This window comes from Danio rerio, chromosome 7, assembly GCF_052040795.2.
Source record: "Danio rerio strain M-AB ecotype USA chromosome 7, GRCz13ab, whole genome shotgun sequence".
Taxonomy (NCBI): domain Eukaryota; kingdom Metazoa; phylum Chordata; class Actinopteri; order Cypriniformes; family Danionidae; genus Danio; species Danio rerio.
Genome location: NC_141027.1, coordinates 66,645,422 through 66,652,219, shown reverse-complemented (window position 1 = coordinate 66,652,219; position 6,798 = coordinate 66,645,422). Strand labels below are relative to the sequence as shown.

General features: G+C 40.3%; 1 long non-coding RNA gene across 1 annotated transcript in view; it reads left to right on the top strand.

The window, feature by feature from the left end:
* Window positions 1-2,630: 2,630 nt before the first annotated feature.
* LOC147843249 (uncharacterized) overlaps window positions 2,631-6,798 on the top strand; it is a 650,118-nt gene continuing 645,950 nt past the window's right edge. Inside the window, exon 1 of the long non-coding RNA XR_015496421.1 lies at window positions 2,631-3,469. This is a non-coding gene — a long non-coding RNA (uncharacterized LOC147843249). The remainder of the gene's footprint in view (window positions 3,470-6,798) is intronic.

Here is a 6,798-nt window from a genome sequence, read left to right as displayed (position 1 = left end):
CCACGAGGAGACCATGATTTCATTTGAAAACGTTTACAGCATCTCCCCCCATTACCTACAGAGCGATGGTTTGAGTTTCTGCTTTTACCTGGATTTTTGCCCAGGAGGCCACTGTTGCGAAAAACACAGTAAACTAATTCTGACATCAATGTAGTCTGCCTGCAGCTATACTCAACAAACAATTCCAACAAGAGATTAATAAATCAGATACCGACGCCCTGGCACATTTTCAATTATTCCATGCAAACGTGAATCTGTTTGCTATCTAACATCAAAATGTTCACAAAGCTTAATAACTGAACTAATCACAGATGTTGATTGTGTTCCCTATAATGTGACCGGAAATGCAACTGTTCTTTTTGTGAATATGAGAACAAATCTAATGGTGACAAAAAAAAAAAAAAAAAACTGCAGAACTGTTATCTCTTGTCATTGGTCTCAGGAAGAATCATTATCATACCTTTCTCTCTTTTTCCAACAAATCTAATTATAACTGTCAAATATCCCCAAGCAGCCCCTCGGAGTGCTTGTCAAAGTTATTCATCCTTGATTATTTCTCCTTCTGTTCTTCACTTTTGTGCTCGGCAAATATTAAGCTTAAATCTAAAAGTGCATATTCTTTTAGACCTTTAAAACTTGGGAAAAAAGTGAAATTCAGAAATAGTTTGAGCTTGGCATGATACTGTTTGTCTAGAATTCCATCCCTGAGCCCTTGTGTGCGGTTTTTACCCTTGGATTCTGTGTCAATATTACCCTTCAGCGAGGCGGTAGATTTACATTACCTGACTTTAGACTATCAGCTTATTCTGGCAAACAGCTGCCCATTTACAGTCAAAAAATAAGGGGTTGTCTGATCGACCTGCTTCGTGATAGACACCGCTTCGCTTTTATAAACATGAAGTCTAGAGAGGAGTACATCTAAAAGATTGGCATAACTTTGAAAAAGCAGCTTATTGGCACAAATTGAGAGTGTTTATGTGCATCTAAAAATCTGAACTCTGTGAACTGCAGATTTGATACGTGAATCTGCAATTTGCTGGAAAGCGTAGCGCCTTTTTCCACTTCCTGGAAACACTTGTTTCCTGGAAAACTGATAAAAGCTGTGTGCCCTGACCGTTGCTGTGGCGTCTTGTTTTTGTTGCTGAAATGCAGCAGATGGTCAGTGATCAGCTGTGTGGCCGTGATTTCTGAGGTTTTGCTCTAATAAGGTATGAAGCGACTATTGACCTCTGTATGATGTACTTTAAAGATTATCTCTCATTTGTCAGGAGAGAACATTGAGTGCTGTGCAGTCTTTAATGGAAGCTTTAATGGAACACAGAGTGCATAGAAGCACGGAAAAAAAATGATGATAAAAAAGTAAAATAAATTTCAAGAAAATTGTATCTTATTTTTTATTTTTTATTTTTTTTTACAATCACAAGCTTAAAATTGACCATATGCATAGAACTATATAACATAAATTACAATAAATAAAATTAAATGCCGGTTAAACAATAAATAGGACAATAAATAAAATATTTTTTTTCAATAATTCATCCATTCATTTTTTTTTCAGCTCAAGCCCTGCTCACACTGAAATTTCAGCCGTGAATTTGTCATCCGAGACAAAATTGTGAAATTCTAAAAGATTTGTGAAATCCAAGGCTAAAATTGGCGATCTTTGATCATTGGTTTGACATGTTCACAGACGATGCCCATTGCGATCAGATTTTTCCTCAATCCAAGAACCAATAGGAGCTTAGAATTTGATGACTCAATCCATGCGAGAAGGTTCTGGACGCAGAGCTGGTGCAGTGCAATCTGGGCTGCATCCAATGTTTTTTAATAGGCTCATCGTAGCCCACCCCTAATCCTACCCCTCACAGTGAAGTCACTCGCTCCATTTGAGCGCATTGTGTCTGACATTGCATCACTGAGTGATGCAATCTCAGCTTGCATTACAAAGGCTGCATCCAGATACTGTTGATCCATGCAACAATTCCAATGACCGCAGGGAAACAGTTTTATTTGTCCTGAATTTATTATTGAGACATGCCGCGTGCAAACTTACCACTACAGAATGTTTATGTTTTCTACGAGGAATCATTTCAGAAAGCAGGTAAGTAAAAGTGAAAGAGTGAATGTCGTCAAACTGCGGGGACGTTTTGCTTTTTGGCATGTCTTCATTGTCGTTTATTTTGGCTTTGTGACGGCTGAGATCTTACAGGGCAACATGGGAGCCATCTTAGTGCAATCTGACATGCTACAATCGTTCAGGATAATAAAAAAGAAAAATTGCACAGTGTGAGTCGGCCTTTTATGCCTCTATTATCAGGGGGTTCGCCACAGCGGAATGAACCGCCAACTTATCGAGCATATATTTCACACAGTGGATGCCCTTCCAGCTTCAACCCATCACTGAGCAACAGCCATACACTCCCATTCACACATATACCCTACGGAAAGTTTAGCTTACCCAATTCACCTATAGAGCATGTTTATGAACAGTGGAGAGAAAGCGGAGCACCCGGAGGAAATCCAATTGAACACGGGTACAACCTCAAATACAACCTCAACACAGAACCAGCAGCCTTCTTACTGTGAGGCGACAGTGCTACCTACTGTGCCACCGTGCTGCTGTAAAACATTTAAAGAGCCCATATTATGGGTTTTTGAAAATTCCCCTCCATGTAGTGTGTAACACAGCTCTAAGTGAAGTGAAGTATCCAGCTAAGGCTTAAATCTGTAAGAATACAGTGTTTAAAACGGTTGATTCATCTATAAAAGAGTCGACTCATAGTGCTTCAAACGAGTCGCCTTGATACCGATTCATTAGGTGTTTCGCCATGACGTACGAACGAAACCAAGTTATTCACGTGCACGCGCAAACCCGGGAGATTTCAAACCTGAGGCCCCGCCCTCTGATGCAGAAACCCAGACACACACACACACACCCACAAACACACGCACACAAACATGCCGGTCGATTGAAGTCACACTGCAGATGGACATTATCGATTCTCTACCCAGAGATGAAACCTCAGCATTATAACCAAGCAGTTGGAAACTTCTGGAAACTACAGGCTACAAAGAATACTTCATCTGCGTTTGTTAAAGTAAGCATCAGTAAAGATTAACTTACTAATGGACGTCAGGATGAGTTTCTTCCTCCATTTCTCAAATGTAAGTACGTGTGATTAAAGTTGCCTCATTGACTCTAGCTTGCAAATGTATTTAGTTGTGATTTGTTACTTGTAACCGCGTGTACTGTATAAGGTTAACTGGCTATATTCTCTTATCGCGTGCAAAGTCACGTTAAAAACGCGACGCGTGCTGTTTGTTTACGGAGCTCCGTGGTAGAGGTCTGCATTCCCGCGGCTGTCCCCGCGCCAGATTTCTGCGGCGCGGGAATAAATTTCCGAATCAATCGCGGGAGCGGTCGGTAACAGGTTTAATTTGGGACAGGAGCGGGCTGTCTAGCAATATCGTGGATATTGCTATGCGAATGAGACAGAGCTTTGCCTGCCTGTGTGTCTGCTTGGCGCTTGTGTGTATGTGTTAGTGCGCGCGTATGAGAGAGAGAGAGAGCTCTGTCTGGCTGTCTCTGGACTGTTTTGCTGGGTGATTTTCGGTTATGTTCTCCCCCGCTCTTTAGCGGGATCGGGCGCGGCGGGCAGAAAACGGGGCGGTTCGGGCACCGGGACAAGAAATTCTAAATATAAGCGGGAGCGGTCGGGTTCAGGCTAAAACCTGGCGGGTGCGGGCGGAAGCGGAAGCGGGAGCGTTGTCGTCCAGAGGTGTGTGTGTGTTTGTGTGTGTGTGTGGCAGCTAAAATCCACGCCTACACTATGCAGTGCGTATGAACTGTGATTACTTTTATATTGCTGATTAGCTATTGGGCATTTCATTCTCTGACTGAAGGCAGTCGACCAATCGTGACAGACTGTCATCGGTCCAATCAGCGCAGATTAGCTTCGCGCTAAGGAGGGGTTTGGGAACAAATGAATCACTGGACGATTCATACAGGAGTCGCTGGGATAATTAGGTAAAAATAAATGCAGATTATAAGACCATGAAAGTGTTTTTTGACTTTGCATGCATATTAGACTGTTGTTGGAGACCCTTACAACCAAGATATGACCCTATTTCATGTATAATATGGGCTCTTTAATAAATATAAATACATAACTAGTTGCAGTGTGTCATGGCTATATATCAGCACTGGTGGGAGGCATGTGTTGGCTGCTATGAGTGGGGTATTGTGTTTATACATCAGATCGGTGGCAAAATCATACAGTATATTAAAAGAACATCAAACAAAATCTTTTTGTACAAGGTACTACTTTCTTCCATCATTTATTCACAACTGCAGCTGACTGTCAAAACAGCAGAAACTGTTGCTTAAAAACACGTCACTTTAGAGCTAGTATTTGAATGATTCTCTACCGTTATGTTTAAAATAATGACAAAACAGGTGACTTTGCTCACATTATAAGATTGCAAGGCTGAACAGCATGAAATGCCATCAGTCTTCTGAGATTTCCTAGTACTTTGCTGTTGCAATCAGGAAATCACAATAATTAAATTCAAAAGAGCCAAAGCAAAGCAAAGAACTAGAAGATTACTATGGTATAAATACAGCAGTACAACGTAAAAATAAAAGAGATTGACTTAGAATGTTACCTGTTTTATAATGATTTGATCAGCTATAGTTTTAGTTACAGAAAGAAAATGCTGAGATTTTTTTTCCTCTTAGGACTTTTTATGTGGCACAATCATCTTTGCTTTACTCATTATGAAAGGCTAATGGCCGCCAAAGGCACTCTCTCCAAAATGATAAATATTTAATCTAGGCACTATCCTTATAAATAAACTGCATAGTTGCAATCTAAACAATTACATTCTCGTCTAAAAAAAGCCTCAGAGGTACATTATGTTATCCAACAGCTGCAATATTTGTCAAACTGTAGCAAGCTTATTTATCTGCTTGTCATGTGGGTGGAGTAATACACTCGGATGAAAACGTTGTACAAGTAATGTTATTGCAGAATATCATATACCATATGTCATACACATAAATGTTTAGGTGTTGATATTTATCTCAAATTGCATTATTGCAATTCATCAGTGTTTAAACAATACTGTTTTTTCTCATTCATTTTCTTTTCGGCTTAGTCCCTTTATTAAGCTGGGGTCGCCTCAGCGGAATAAATCGCCAACTTATACAGCATAGGTTTTACGCAGCAGATACATTTCCAGCTGCAACCCATCTCTGGGAAACATCCATTACCCAATTCACTTGTACCGCATGTCTTCGGACTGTGGTGGAAACCGGAGCACCCAGAGGAAACCCAAGCGAACGCGGTCAGAATATACAAACTCCACACAGAAATGCCAACTGACCTAGCTGAAGCTCGAACAAGCGACTTTTTTGCTGTGAGGCGACAGCACTACCTACTGTGCCACCGCAACGCTAAACTTTTTTCTTCTTCTGTTAAACACAAGGCATTGTTGAATCCTTCTGAATGGACAATACAGTCCATTTTCAGTTTCAGTTTTCAGATCAGAATAGCACAGGCCCAAAACAAATAATCCCAGTGACAAGCAGCAGTGTTAGCATAACAAACATCCGCAGCAGAATATGCAATATGCAAAGTGCAATATCTAGTTATCAGTATTCATGAAACAGGGAAAACAAAAAAAGTTTTGGCATTTGCATGGAAAACTGTTACTCCTGGTCCACATACAGTCAACAGCAAGAGTCTCAGTCACTCACATGCAAACACACACACACACACACACACACGCACACACACACACACACACACACACACACATACCTGCAGTATCACCAACAACCACAGTAGATGCATGTGAGAAAGAGAGAAAGACAGTGACACTTAAAGACATTTGTGCCAGGCTATTGGCTGTGTGTGTGTGTGTGTGTGTGTGTGTGTGTGTGTGTGTGTGTGTGTGTGTGTGTGTGTGTGTGTGTGTGTGTGTGTGTGTGTGTGTGTGCCAATATCAGTCTATGCTTCAGGCTTGTGGAAGATGGTGTGGATGAGGGTCCAGTCGTGGTGCAAGATCCTTCTCTGAGCCAATTGTGGGAGTGAAGGCGTGATCTGAACAGCAGGGAAAACCCCAGGGTATCACACTTTTCACCCAGCCAACTGAGAGAAGCCTAGGGACACAAACACACAAAGAACACATACAAACAATAGACAGAGAAGAAACAACATACAGATCACAGGAAACTAAATGCATCACATTTTTACCAGTTCTGTTATCACCCTTTTCTCATGTCTCTTTTTTTTTTTTTTTTTCTCATTGTTCTTCTATCCTTCTGCCTCTTTTATGGAACATATATGGAGTCTGTCAATAAATGAAAGGGCTTTAATACAGATATTCCTATATATAGGGTGTCTTTCTTCAACAGTTAAGTCAGTTTAAAAGTCATTCTTCTATATTGGAAATGCCACGGCCTTTTATGTGAGAAATGTATGGATGCTTTTTTCTGACCATTTATCTAACAGAATGGACAACGTTAATGTTTAGATTTATAATTTCGAATTGACCAAGCAGTTTTGACTTTACTATGTTGATTTTCTAGCTCTAAAACAGAATTATGCAGTTTACATCTCGCAATTATGTTTTTTTTTCTCTTAATTTTCAATTCTTCTTAATTTCGAATTGTGTTTTTACAATGTAGTGTTTTTAGAAGTTCTAGTAAATATAAACTGTGTCAGTCCAGTTTTAGTGATAAAGTTTAGTTTAATTCAGTTCATTGTGGTGTAGGTTTTACTGCTGAAAGTCCAA